The sequence below is a fragment of the Camelus bactrianus genome, chromosome 20 (genome assembly GCF_048773025.1).
Source record: "Camelus bactrianus isolate YW-2024 breed Bactrian camel chromosome 20, ASM4877302v1, whole genome shotgun sequence".
In the NCBI taxonomy this organism is placed as follows: domain Eukaryota; kingdom Metazoa; phylum Chordata; class Mammalia; order Artiodactyla; family Camelidae; genus Camelus; species Camelus bactrianus.
This window is the reverse complement of record NC_133558.1, coordinates 45,464,865-45,481,024: the sequence shown is the minus strand read 5'-3', so window position 1 is coordinate 45,481,024 and position 16,160 is coordinate 45,464,865.

The following is a 16,160-nucleotide window of genomic DNA, read 5'->3' as shown; positions in this document are numbered from 1 at the left end:
CACATGCTAACAACTCAGAAGTGAATATTTGTCGAACCTGCGGTGCATGTAGCATGTTCGGAACACGGAATGTCATGGTGATGGAATCTATGTAATTTAAATATCTATTGGGTAGAACATGCTCCAGGAGAATTTACCTGTGAAAATTCCCTTATTTTATAAACTGCCATTAGGAAGATGCTGTGAACTCAGAATCATGTTTTCTAGGTGTAAATATACCTTGTGTGGTGGATGAATGTTCGGTAATCCAAACGCTCTCAACTCATTAAATAATGTTTGTGGAATGTGTGATGCATATAGAGTGTTCGATTCACGGAATATCATGGTAAGTGAAACTATGTAAATTACATGTCTACTGGTTAGAACCCACTCCAAGAGAATTTTTCTGTGTTAAATGCCTGATTTTTGAAACTGGCATTAGGGAAAAATGGTGAAATCAGTGTAAATGATTCTAGGTGTAAATATGCCTTGTATGGTGGATGAAAGTTTGGTAATCCACATGCTTAAAACTCATGAAAGAATGTTTGTTGAATCCGAGATGATTGTAGTGTGATCAGAACACGGAATTTCACGGCGAGGGAATCTAAGCAAATAACATGTTTATTGGGTAGAACTCGCTCCAAGAGCTTTTCCCTTCGAAAACTGCCTGATTTTCGAAACTGTCTTTAGGAAAAATGCAGCAAACACAGAGTAATTGTTTCTAGGAGTCAATATGCTTTGTATGGTGGAAGAAAGTTCTGTAATCCAAATGCTCACAACTCATTAAAGAATATTTTTCGAATCAGTGATGAATGTAGCGCGTTCGGAACACAGAATGTCACGGTGAGTGAAACTATGAAAATAACAATTCTACTGGTTAGAACTCGCTTGAATTGAATTTTTCTGCGAAAATTTCATGATTTTTGAAACTGGATTTTAGGAAAAACCTGCAAAATCAGAATAAATACTTCAAGGTGTAAATATGCCTTGTATGGTGAATGAAAGTTCGGTAATCCACAAGCTCACACTCATTAAAGAACATTTGTCGAATACATCATGCATGTAACATTCAGAATATGGAATGTCATACTGAAGGAAAAAATGTAAGTTTCATGTATATTGGGTAGAACTCGCTTGAAGAGAATTTTTCTGCAAAATGTGACTCATATCAAAACTGCCATTAGGAGAACCCTGTGAAATCTGAGAAAATGCTACTAAGTGTCAATATGCCTTGAATGGTGCATGGAAGTCCGGTAATCCACATGTTAACAAGAGTGTAGTAAATATTTTTCAAACCGTGATTCATGTAGTGCATTCAGAAAATGGAATTTTATGGTAATGAAACTATGTAAATTACAATTCTATTGGGTAGAACTAGCTAGAATAGAATTTTTTTGCGAAAACTGCTTCATTTTTGAATCTGGAGTTTGGAAAACGCTGCAAAATCTGAGAAAATTCTTCTAAGTAGAAATATACATTGTATTGTTAGGAATGTATGATAATCCACATGCTAACAAATCTGTCGTGAATATTTGTCGAATCCGTTATGCATGTAGCATGTTTGGACCACGGAATTTCACGGCGAGGGAGGTTATGTAAATTACAATTCCATTGGTTAGAAATCACACCAAGAGATTTTTCCTGAGAAAACTGCCTGATTTTCAAAACTGGCGTTAGGAAAAATCTGCGAACTCAGGTTAATAGTTTCTAGGTGTAAATATGCCTTGTGTGGTGGATGAAAGTTTGGTAATCCAAATGCTAACAACTGTGTAGTGAATATTTGTAGAATCCGAGATACATGATTGGTGTTCGGAACACAGAACTTCACGGTGAGCGAATTTATGTAAATTAAATTTCTAGTGGGTAGAACTCGCTGCAAGAGTTTTTTCTGCGAAATCTTCATGATTGTTGAAACTGACCTTTGGAAATCTATGGAAAATCAGGGAAAATGCTTCTATGTATCAATATCCCTTATATTGTGATGGAAGTTCATAAAACCACATGCAAACAAATCTGTGGTGAATATTTGTAGAAAGCGTTATGCATGTAGTGTGATAGTAACACGAAAATTCCCAGGATTGAATCTATGTAAATTATATGTCTATTGGGTAGAACTCACTCGAACTCATTTTTTCCTGAGAAAACTGCCTGATTTTCAAAACTGGCATTAGGAAAAACTGCAAAATCCGAGTTCATGTTTCTAGGTGTAAATATGCCTTCTATAGAGGATGAAAGTTTGGTAATCTAAATGTTCACAACTCATTAGAGAATGTTGAAATCTTGATGAATATAGCTTCTTCAGAACACAGAATGTCACGGTGAGAGATACTATCTAAATTACAATTCATTTGGGTAGAACCCACTTGAAGAGTATTTATCTGCGAAAACTTCATGATTTTCAAAACTGATGTTAGGAAAAAGCTGCGAAATAAGAGTAAATACTACTAGGTGTAAATATCCCTATTACGGTGGATGAAAGTTTGGTAATCCACATGTTCACAACTCAGTAAGAATATTTATCAAATCCACGATGCATGTAGTGTGTTCTGAACATGGAATGTCATGGTAAGTGAAACTATTTTAAATTCATGTCTATTGCATAGAAATCTCTCCAAGAGTATTTTTCTGTCAAAAGTGCCTGTCCTTTACAATTGGCATTAGAACAAAGCTGCAAACACAGAGAAAAGGATTCTAGGTGTTAATATGTCTTGTACGGTGGATGAAAGTTCGGTAATACACATGTTCACAACTCATTAAAGAATGTTTGTCGAATCCGTGATCTATGTAGCGTATTCGGAACACAGAATACCATGGTGATAGAAACTTTGTAAATTAAATGTCTATTGGGTAGAATTCGCTCCAAGAGCATTTTTCTGTGAAATCTGCAAGATTTTAGAACATGACGTTAGGAGAAATCTACTAAATCAAAATAAATTTTATATTTATATATATGCCTTGTATGTTGAATGAAATTTTGGTAATACACATGTTCGCAACTCATTAAAGAATGTTTGTCAAACAAGTGATGCATGTGTAGCGTGTTCAGAACCCGGAATATCACAGGAAGGGAAACAATGTAAATAACATGTCTATTGAGAAGAACTCACTCCAACAGTATTTTTCTGCGAAAACTGCATGATTTTAGAAACTGAAATTTGGACAAATCTAATAATACAGAATAAAACTTTCTATGTATAAATATGCATTCTAATGTGGATGAAAGTTCGGTAATACACATGACCAGAACTCATTAAACAAAGTTGGTCGAATCCTTGATGCATGTAACGTGTTCAGAATTTGGAATGTCACGGTGAATGAAACTAGGTAAATTACATATCTTTTGGGTAGAAATCGCTCCAAGAGCATTTTTCTGCCAAATCTGCCTCATTTTCAAAACTGGGATTAAAACTAACCTGTGAAATCTGAGAAAATTCTTCAAAGTGTCAGTAAGCCTTGTATGGTGGATGAAAGTGCTGTAATCCACAGGCTAACAACTCTGTAGTGAATATTTGTCGAATCCGAGATGCATGTAGCAAGTTCAGAACACGGAATTTCACGGTGTGTGAATCCATGTAAATTACAGGTCTATTGGTTAGAACCCGCTCCAAGAGGTTTTTGCCATGAAATCTGCCTCATTTTTGAAACTGGCATTTGGAAAGCTCTGTGAAATCAGAGAAAATTCTTCTAAGCATCAATATGCCTTTATTGTGATGAAAGTCCTGTAATCCACATGCAAACAACTCTGTAGTGTATTTTTGTCAAATCCTTTCTGCATGTAGCGTGTACAAAACACGAAATTTCACAGTGGGGAATCTATGTAATTTACATATCTATTGGGTAGAACACTCTCCAACAGTTTGTTACTTTGAAAACTGCCTGATTTTGGAAACTGGCGTAAGGAAAAATCTGCCGAAATCAGAATAATAGTTTCTAGGTGTAAATATGCCTTGTATGGTGGTTGAAAGTTTGGTAATCCACATGCTAACAGCTCTGTAGTGAATGTTTGTCGAATCCGAGATACATGAAGCGTGTTCGGAACACATAATATCACGGTGGGCGAATCGATGAAAATTACATTTCTATTGGGTAGAACTCGCTCCAAGAGATTTTTCCTACGAAATCTGCTTCATTTTCATAACTGGCATTTGGAAATCTCTGCAAAATCAAAGAAAATGCTTCTAAGTAACTATATGCATTGTATTGTGATGGAAATTCGTAAAACCACATGCAAACAAATCTGTTGTGTATATTTGTAGAAAGCGTTATGCATGTAGAGTGATAGTAACACAGAAATTCCCGGGGATGGAATCTATGTAAGTTACATGTCTATTGGATAGAACTCGCTCGAACACATTTTTCCTGAGAAAACTGCCTGATTTTCAAAAGTGGCATTAGGAAAAACTGCCAAATCAGATTTCATGTTTCTATGTGAAATTATGCCATGTATGTTGGATGAAAGTTCGGTAATCTACATGTTCACAACTCATTGGAGAAAGTTTGTTGAAACCTTGATGCATGTAACGTGTTAGGAAAACGGAATGTCACTGTGAGGGAAACTATGTAAATTACATTTCTATTGGGAAGTACTCGCTCCACGAGGATTTTTCTGCGTATGTGCCTCATTTACAAAACTGGCGTTAGGAAAAACTTTTGAAGTATGAGGAAATGCTTCTAAGTGTCAATATGGCTTTTACGGTGGATGAAAGTTCAGTAATCATCATGCTAACAGCTCTGTAGTGAATATTTGTAGAATGCGTGATGCATGTACCTTTTTCGGAATACGGATTTTCACGATGACATGTTGTATGTAAATTGCATGTCTATTAGTTAGAACTCGCTCCAAGAGTATTTTCCTGTGAAAACTGCCTGAATTTTGAAACTGCCAATTGGAAAAACCTGCGAACTCTGAGTTAATATGTCTAGGTGATAATATGCCTTGTTTGGTGTTTCAAAGTTGGGTAATCCAGATGTTTACAAGTCATTAAAAATGTTTGTAGAATTTGTGATGCATGTAGCGTGTTCAGAACACGGAATATCATGGTGAGAGAAACTATGTATATTACATGTCTATTGGGAAGTACTCGCTCCAAGTGAATTTTTCTGCGAAAACTGGCTCATGTTCGAAACTGGCATTTGGAATACTCTGCGTAATCAAAGAAAATGCTTCTAAGTATCAATAAGCCTTTTATCGTGTTGAAAAATTGGTAATACACATGCAAACAAATTTGTACTGAATATTTGTCGAATCCATTATACAAGTAGCGTGTTCGTAACATGGAAATTCACGGCGAATTAATCTATGTAAATTACATGTCTATTGGGTAGAATTCACTACAAAAGATTTTTCCTGAGAAAACTGCCTGATTTTTGAAGCTGATGCTAGGAAAAAGCTGCGAAATTTGAGTCAATGCTTTTAGGTGTCAATATGTCTTGTATGGTGGATGAAAGTTCGGTAATCCACATGCTCAGAACACAGTTGTGAATGTTTTTTGAATTCGTGATGCATGTAGCGTGTCCGGAACACGGAATGTCATGGTAACTGAAACTTTGTAAACGACATTTCTATTGGATAAAACTCGCTCCAAGAGGATTTTTCTGTGAAAACTGCCTGATTTTCAAAACTGGCATAAGGAAAACGCTGCAGATTCTGAGTACATGTTTCTAGGTTTAAATATGCCTTGTATGGTGGATGAAAATTCGGTAATCCACATGCTAACAACTCAGAAGTGAATATTTGTCGAACCTGCGGTGCATGTAGCATGTTCGGAACACGGAATGTCATGGTGATGGAATCTATGTAATTTAAATATCTATTGGGTAGAACATGCTCCAGGAGAATTTACCTGTGAAAATTCCCTTATTTTATAAACTGCCATTAGGAAGATGCTGTGAACTCAGAATCATGTTTTCTAGGTGTAAATATACCTTGTGTGGTGGATGAATGTTCGGTAATCCAAACGCTCTCAACTCATTAAATAATGTTTGTGGAATGTGTGATGCATATAGCGTGTTCGATTCACGGAATATCATGGTAAGTGAAACTATGTAAATTACATGTCTACTGGTTAGAACCCACTCCAAGAGAATTTTTCTGTGTTAAATGCCTGATTTTTGAAACTGGCATTAGGGAAAAATGGTGAAATCAGTGTAAATGATTCTAGGTGTAAATATGCCTTGTATGGTGGATGAAAGTTTGGTAATCCACATGCTTAAAACTCATGAAAGAATGTTTGTTGAATCCGAGATGATTGTAGTGTGATCAGACCACGGAATTTCACGGCGAGGGAATCTAAGCAAATAACATGTCTATTGGGTAGAACTCGCTCCAAGAGCTTTTCCCTTCGAAAACTGCCTGATTTTCGAAACTGTCTTTAGGAAAAATGCAGCAAATACAGAGTAATTGTTTCTAGGAGTCAATATGCTTTGTATGGTGGAAGAAAGTTCTGTAATCCAAATGCTCACAACTCATTAAAGAATATTTTTCGAATCAGTGATGAATGTAGCGCGTTCGGAACACAGAATGTCACGGTGAGTGAAACTATGAAAATAACAATTCTACTGGTTAGAACTCGCTTGAATTGAATTTTTCTGCGAAAATTTCATGATTTTTGAAACTGGATTTTAGGAAAAACCTGCAAAATCAGAATAAATACTTCAAGGTGTAAATATGCCTTGTATGGTGGATGAAAGTTCGGTAATCCACAAGCTCACACTCATTAAAGAACGTTTGTCGAATACATCATGCATGTAACATTCAGAATATGGAATGTCATACTGAAGGAAAAAATGTAAGTTTCATGTATATTGGGTAGAACTCGCTTGAAGAGAATTTTTCTGCAAAATGTGACTCATATCAAAACTGCCATTAGGAGAACCCTGTGAAATCTGAGAAAATGTACTAAGTGTCAATATGCATTGAATGGTGCATGGAAGTCCGGTAATCCACATGTTAACAAGAGTGTAGTAAATATTTTTCAAACCGTGATTCATGTAGTGCATTCAGAAAATGGAATTTTATGGTAATGAAACTATGTAAATTACAATTCTATTGGGTAGAACTAGCTAGAATAGAATTTTTTTGCGAAAACTGCTTCATCTTTGAATCTGGAGTTTGGAAAACGCTGCAAAATCTGAGAAAAATCTTCTAAGTAGAAATATACATTGTATTGTTAGGAATGTTTGATAATCCACATGCTAACAAATCTGTCGTGAATATTTCTCGAATCCGTTATGCATGTAGCATGTTTGGACCACGGAATTTCACGGCGAGGGAGGTTATGTAAATTACAATTCCATTGGTTAGAAATCACACCAAGAGATTTTTCCTGAGAAAACTGCCTGATTTTCGAAACTGGCGTTAGGAAAAATCTGCGAACTCAGGTTAATAGTTTCTAGGTGTAAATATGCCTTGTGTGGTGGATGAAAGTTTGGTAATCCAAATGCTAACAACTGTGTAGTGAATATTTGTAGAATCCGAGATACATGATTCGTGTTCGGAACACAGAACATCACGGTGAGCGAATTTATGTAAATTAAATTTCTAGTGGGTAGAACTCGCTGCAAGAGTTTTTTCTGCGAAATCTTCATGATTGTTGAAACTGGCCTTTGGAAATCTATGGAAAATCAGGGAAAATGCTTCTATGTATCAATATCCCTTATATTGTGATGGAAGTTCATAAAACCACATGCAAACAAATCTGTGGTGAATATTTGTAGAAAGCGTTATGCATGTAGTGTGATAGTAACACGAAAATTCCCAGGATTGAATCTATGTAAATTATATGTGTATTGGGTAGAACTCACTCGAACTCATTTTTTCCTGAGAAAACTGCCTGATTTTCAAAACTGGCATTAGGAAAAACTGCAAAATCCGAGTTCATGTTTCTAGGTGTAAATATGCCTTCTATAGAGGATGAAAGTTTGGTAATCTAAATGTTCACAACTCATTAGAGAATGTTGAAATCTTGATGAATATAGCATCTTCAGAACACAGAATGTCACGGTGAGAGATACTATCTAAATTACAATTCATTTGGGTAGAACCCACTTGAAGAGTATTTATCTGCGAAAACTTCATGATTTTCAAAACTGATATTAGGAAAAAGCTGCGAAATAAGAGTAAATACTACTAGGTGTAAATATCCCTATTACGGTGGATGAAAGTTTGGTAATCCACATGTTCACAACTCAGTAAGAATATTTATCAAATCCGCGATGCATGTAGTGTGTTCTGAACATGGAATGTCATGGTAAGTGAAACTATTTTAAATTCATGTCTATTGCATAGAAATCGCTCCAAGAGTATTTTTCTGTCAAAAGTGCCTGTCCTTTACAATTGGCATTAGAACAAAGCTGCAAACACAGAGAAAAGGATTCTAGGTGTTAATATGTCTTGTACGGTGGATGAAAGTTCGGTAATACACATGTTCACAACTCATTAAAGAATGTTTGTCGAATCCGTGATCTATGTAGCGTATTCGGAACACAGAATACCATGGTGATAGAAACTTTGTAAATTAAATGTCTATTGGGTAGAATTCGCTCCAAGAGCATTTTTCTGTGAAATCTGCAAGATTTTAGAACATGACGTTAGGAGAAATCTACTAAATCAAAATAAATTTTATATTTATATATATGCCTTGTATGTTGAATGAAATTTTGGTAATACACATGTTCGCAACTCATTAAAGAATGTTTGTCAAACAAGTGATGCATGTGTAGCGTGTTCAGAACCCGGAATATCACAGGGAGGGAAACAATGTAAATAACATGTCTATTGAGAAGAACTCACTCCAACAGTATTTTTCTGCGAAAACTGCATGATTTTAGAAACTGAAATTTGGACAAATCTAATAATACAGAATAAAACTTTCTATGTATAAATTTGCATTCTAATGTGGATGAAAGTTCGGTAATACACATGACCAGAACTCATTAAACAAAGTTGGTCGTATCCTTGATGCATGTAACGTGTTCAGAATTCGGAATGTCACGGTGAATGAAACTAGGTAAATTACATATCTTTTGGGTAGAAATCGCTCCAAGAGCATTTTTCTGCCAAATCTGCCTCATTTTCAAAACTGGGATTAAAACTAACCTGTGAAATCTGAGAAAATTCTTCAAAGTGTCAGTAAGCCTTGTATGGTGGATGAAAGTGCTGTAATCCACAGGCTAACAACTCTGTAGTGAATATTTGTCGAATCCGAGATGCATGTAGCATGTTCAGAACACGGAATTTCACGGTGTGTGAATCCATGTAAATTGCAGGTCTATTGGTTAGAACTCGCTCCAAGAGGTTTTTGCCATGAAATCTGCCTCATTTTCGAAACTGGCATTTGGAAAGCTCTGTGAAATCAGAGAAAATTCTTCTAAGCATCAATATGCCTTTATTGTGATGAAAGTCCTGTAATCCACATGCAAACAACTCTGTAGTGTATTTTTGTCAAATCCTTTCTGCATGTAGCGTGTACAAAACACGAAATTTCACAGTGGGGAATCTATGTAATTTACATATCTATTGGGTAGAACACTCTCCAACAGTTTGTTACTTTGAAAACTGCCTGATTTTGGAAACTGGCGTAAGGAAAAATCTGCCGAAATCAGAATAATAGTTTCTAGGTGTAAATATGCCTTGTATGGTGGTTGAAAGTTTGGTAATCCACATGCTAACAGCTCTGTAGTGAATGTTTGTCGAATCCGAGATACATGAAGCGTGTTCGGAACACATAATATCACGGTGGGCGAATCGATGAAAATTACATTTCTATTGGGTAGAACTCGCTCCAAGAGATTTTTCCTACGAAATCTGCTTCATTTTCATAACTGGCATTTGGAAATCTCTGCAAAATCAAAGAAAATGCTTCTAAGTAACTATATGCATTGTATTGTGATGGAAATTCTTAAAACCACATGCAAACAAATCTGTTGTGTATATTTGTAGAAAGCGTTATGCATGTAGAGTGATAGTAACACAGAAATTCCCGGGGATGGAATCTATGTAAGTTACATGTCTATTGGATAGAACTCGCTCGAACACATTTTTCCTGAGAAAACTGCCTGATTTTCAAAAGTGGCATTAGGAAAAACTGCCAAATCAGATTTCATGTTTCTATGTGAAATTATGCCATGTATGTTGGATGAAAGTTCGGTAATCTACATGTTCACAACTCATTGGAGAAAGTTTGTTGAAACCTTGATGCATGTAACGTGTTAGGAAAACGGAATGTCACTGTGAGGGAAACTATGTAAATTACATTTCTATTGGGAAGTACTCGCTCCACGAGGATTTTTCTGCGTATGTGCCTCATTTACAAAACTGGCGTTAGGAAAAACTTTTGAAGTATGAGGAAATGCTTCGAAGTGTCAATATGGCTTTTACGGTGGATGAAAGTTCAGTAATCATCATGCTAACAACTCTGTAGTGAATATTTGTAGAATGCGTGATGCATGTACCTTTTTCGGAATACGGATTTTCACGATGACATGTTGTATGTAAATTGCATGTCTATTAGTTAGAACTCGCTCCAAGAGTATTTTCCTGTGAAAACTGCCTGAATTTTGAAACTGCCAATTGGAAAAACCTGCGAACTCTGAGTTAATATGTCTAGGTGATAATATGCCTTGTTTGGTGTTTCAAAGTTGGGTAATCCAGATGTTTACAAGTCATTAAAAATGTTTGTAGAATTTGTGATGCATGTAGCATGTTCAGAACACGGAATATCATGGTGAGAGAAACTATGTATATTACATGTCTATTGGGAAGTACTCGCTCCAACTGAATTTTTCTGCGAAAACTGGCTCATGTTCGAAACTGGCATTTGGAATACTCTGCGTAATCAAAGAAAATGCTTCTAAGTATCAATAAGCCTTTTATCGTGTTGAAAGTTTGGTAATACACATGCAAACAAATTTGTAGTGAATATTTGTCGAATCCATTATACAAGTAGCGTGTTCGTAACATGGAAATTCACGGCGAATTAATCTATGTAAATTACATGTCTATTGGGTAGAATTCACTACAACAGATTTTTCCTGAGAAAACTGCCTGATTTTTGAAGCTGATGCTAGGAAAAAGCTGCGAAATTTGAGTCAATGCTTTTAGGTGTCAATATGTCTTGTATGGTGGATGAAAGTTCGGTAATCCACATGCTCAGAACACAGTTGTGAATGTTTTTTGAATTCGTGATGCATGTAGCGTGTCCGGAACACGGAATGTCATGGTAACTGAAACTTTGTAAACGACATTTCTATTGGATAAAACTCGCTCCAAGAGGATTTTTCTGTGAAAACTGCCTGATTTTCAAAACTGGCATAAGGAAAACTCTGCAGATTCTGAGTACATGTTTCTAGGTTTAAATATGCCTTGTATGGTGGATGAAAATTCGGTAATCCACATGCTAACAACTCAGAAGTGAATATTTGTCGAACCTGCGGTGCATGTAGCATGTTCGGAACACGGAATGTCATGGTGATGGAATCTATGTAATTTAAATATCTATTGGGTAGAACATGCTCCAGGAGAATTTACCTGTGAAAATTCCCTTATTTTATAAACTGCCATTAGGAAGATGCTGTGAACTCAGAATCATGTTTTCTAGGTGTAAATATACCTTGTGTGGTGGATGAATGTTCGGTAATCCAAACGCTCTCAACTCATTAAATAATGTTTGTGGAATGTGTGATGCATATAGAGTGTTCGATTCACGGAATATCATGGTAAGTGAAACTATGTAAATTACATGTGTACTGGTTAGAACCCACTCCAAGAGAATTTTTCTGTGTTAAATGCCTGATTTTTGAAACTGGCATTAGGGAAAAATGGTGAAATCAGTGTAAATGATTCTAGGTGTAAATATGCCTTGTATGGTGGATGAAAGTTTGGTAATCCACATGCTTAAAACTCATGAAAGAATGTTTGTTGAATCCGAGATGATTGTAGTGTGATCAGAACACGGAATTTCACGGCGAGGGAATCTAAGCAAATAACATGTCTATTGGGTAGAACTCGCTCCAAGAGCTTTTCCCTTCGAAAACTGCCTGATTTTCGAAACTGTCTTTAGGAAAAATGCAGCAAACACAGAGTAATTGTTTCTAGGAGTCAATATGCTTTGTATGGTGGAAGAAAGTTCTGTAATCCAAATGCTCACAACTCATTAAAGAATATTTTTCGAATCAGTGATGAATGTAGCGCGTTCAGAACACAGAATGTCACGGTGAGTGAAACTATGAAAATAACAATTCTACTGGTTAGAACTCGCTTGAATTGAATTTTTCTGCGAAAATTTCATGATTTTTGAAACTGGATTTTAGGAAAAACATGCAAAATCAGAATAAATACTTCAAGGTGTAAATATGCCTTGTATGGTGGATGAAAGTTCGGTAATCCACAAGCTCACACTCATTAAAGAACGTTTGTCGAATACATCATGCATGTAACATTCAGAATATGGAATGTCATAATGAAGGAAAAAATGTAAGTTTCATGTATATTGGGTAGAACTCGCTTGAAGAGAATTTTTCTGCAAAATGTGACTCATATCAAAACTGCCATTAGGAGAACCCTGTGAAATCTGAGAAAATGCTACTAAGTGTCAATATGCCTTGAATGGTGCATGGAAGTCCGGTAATCCACATGATAACAAGAGTGTAGTAAATATTTTTCAAACCGTGATTCATGTAGTGCATTCAGAAAATGGAATTTTATGGTAATGAAACTATGTAAATTACAATTCTATTGGGTAGAACTAGCTAGAATAGAATTTTTTTGCGAAAACTGCTTCATCTTTGAATCTGGAGTTTGGAAAACGCTGCAAAATCTGAGAAAAATCTTCTAAGTAGAAATATACATTGTATTGTTAGGAATGTTTGATAATCCACATGCTAACAAATCTGTCGTGAATATTTGTCGAATCCGTTATGCATGTAGCATGTTTGGACCACGGAATTTCACGGCGAGGGAGGTTATATAAATTACAATTCCATTGGTTAGAAATCACACCAAGAGATTTTTCCTGAGAAAACTGCCTGATTATCGAAACTGGCGTTAGGAAAAATCTGCGAACTCAGGTTAATAGTTTCTAGGTGTAAATATGCCTTGTGTGGTGGATGAAAGTTTGGTAATCCAAATGCTAACAACTGTGTAGTGAATATTTGTAGAATCCAAGATACATGATTCGTGTTCGGAACACAGAACATCACGGTGAGCGAATTTATGTAAATTAAATTTCTAGTGGGTAGAACTCGCTGCAAGAGTTTTTTCTGCGAAATCTTCATGATTGTTGAAACTGGCCTTTGGAAATCTATGAAAAATCAGGGAAAATGCTTCTATGTACCAATATCCCTTATATTGTGATGGAAGTTCATAAAACCACATGCAAACAAATCTGTGGTGAATATTTGTAGAAAGCGTTATGCATGTAGTGTGATAGTAACACGAAAATTCCCAGGATTGAATCTATGTAAATTATATGTCTATTGGGTAGAACTCACTCGAACTCATTTTTTCCTGAGAAAACTGCCTGATTTTCAAAACTGGCATTAGGAAAAACTGCAAAATCCGAGTTCATGTTTCTAGGTGTAAATATGCCTTCTATAGAGGATGAAAGTTTGGTAATCTAAATGTTCACAACTCATTAGAGAATGTTGAAAATGATGCATATAGCGTCTTCAGAACACAGAATGTCACGGTGAGAGATACTATCTAAATTACAATTCATTTGGGTAGAACCCACTTGAAGAGTATTTATCTGCGAAAACTTCATGATTTTCAAAACTGATGTTAGGAAAAAGCTGCGAAATAAGAGTAAATACTACTAGGTGTAAATATCCCTATTACGGTGGATGAAAGTTTGGTAATCCACATGTTCACAACTCAGTGAGAATATTTATCAAATCCGCGATGCATGTAGTGTGTTCTGAACATGGAATGTCATGGTAAGTGAAACTATTTTAAATTCATGTCTATTGCATAGAAATCGCTCCAAGAGTATTTTTCTGTCAAAAGTGCCTGTCCTTTACAATTGGCATTAGAACAAAGCTGCAAACACAGAGAAAAGGATTCTAGGTGTTAATATGTCTTGTACGGTGGATGAAAGTTCGGTAATACACATGTTCACAACTCATTAAAGAATGTTTGTCGAATCCGTGATCTATGTAGCGTATTCGGAACACAGAATACCATGGTGATAGAAACTTTGTAAATTAAATGTCTATTGGGTAGAATTCGCTCCAAGAGCATTTTTCTGTGAAATCTGCAAGATTTTAGAACATGACGTTAGGAGAAATCTACTAAATGAAAATAAATTTTATATTTATATATATGCCTTGTATGTTGAATGAAATTTTGGTAATACACATGTTCGCCACTCATTAAAGAATGTTTGTCAAACAAGTGATGCATGTGTAGCGTGTTCAGAACCCGGAATATCACAGGGAGGGAAACAATGTAAATAACATGTCTATTGAGAAGAACTCACTCCAACAGTATTTTTCTGCGAAAACTGCATGATTTTAGAAACTGAAATTTGGACAAATCTAATAATACAGAATAAAACTTTCTATGTATAAATATGCATTCTAATGTGGATGAAAGTTCGGTAATACACATGACCAGAACTCATTAAACAAAGTTGGTCGAATCCTTGATGCATGTAACGTGTTCAGAATTCGGAATGTCACGGTGAATGAAACTAGGTAAATTACATATCTTTTGGGTAGAAATCGCTCCAAGAGCATTTTTCTGCCAAATCTGCCTCATTTTCAAAACTGGGATTAAAACTAACCTGTGAAATCTGAGAAAATTCTTCAAAGTGTCAGTAAGCCTTGTATGGTGGATGAAAGTGCTGTAATCCACAGGCTAACAACTCTGTAGTGAATATTTGTCGAATCCGAGATGCATGTAGCATGTTCAGAACACGGAATTTCACGGTGTGTGAATCCATGTAAATTGCAGGTCTATTGGTTAGAACTCGCTCCAAGAGGTTTTTGCCATGAAATCTGCCTCATTTTCGAAACTGGCATTTGGAAAGCTCTGTGAAATCAGAGAAAATTCTTCTAAGCATCAATATGCCTTTATTGTGATGAAAGTCCTGTAATCCACATGCAAACAACTCTGTAGTGTATTTTTGTCAAATCCTTTCTGCATGTAGCGTGTACAAAACACGAAATTTCACAGTGGGGAATCTATGTAATTTACATATCTATTGGGTAGAACACTCTCCAACAGTTTGTTACTTTGAAAACTGCCTGATTTTGGAAACTGGCGTAAGGAAAAATCTGCCGAAATCAGAATAATAGTTTCTAGGTGTAAATATGCCTTGTATGGTGGTTGAAAGTTTGGTAATCCACATGCTAACAGCTGTGTAGTGAATATTTGTCGAATCCGAGATACATGAAGCGTGTTCGAAACACATAATATCACGGTGGGCGAATCGATGAAAATTACATTTCTATTGGGTAGAACTCGCTCCAAGAGATTTTTCCTACGAAATCTGCTTCATTTTCATAACTGGCATTTGGAAATCTCTGCAAAATCAAAGAAAATGCTTCTAAGTAACTATATGCATTGTATTGTGATGGAAATTCGTAAAACCACATGCAAACAAATCTGTTGTGTATATTTGTAGAAAGCGTTATGCATGTAGAGTGATAGTAACACAGAAATTCCCGGGGATGGAATCTATGTAAGTTACATGTCTATTGGATAGAACTCGCTCGAACACATTTTTCCTGAGAAAACTGCCTGATTTTCAAAAGTGGCATTAGGAAAAACTGCCAAATCAGATTTCATGTTTCTATGTGAAATTATGCCATGTATGTTGGATGAAAGTTCGGTAATCTACATGTTCACAACTCATTGGAGAAAGTTTGTTGAAACCTTGATGCATGTAACGTGTTAGGAAAACGGAATGTCACTGTGAGGGAAACTATGTAAATTACATTTCTATTGGGAAGTACTCGCTCCACGAGGATTTTTCTGCATATGTGCCTCATTTACAAAACTGGCGTTAGGAAAAACTTTTGAAGTATGAGGAAATGCTTCTAAGTGTCAATATGGCTTTTACGGTGGATGAAAGTTCAGTAATCATCATGCTAACAACTCTGTAGTGAATATTTGTAGAATGCGTGATGCATGTACCTTTTTCGGAATACGGATTTTCACGATGACATGTTGTATGTAAATT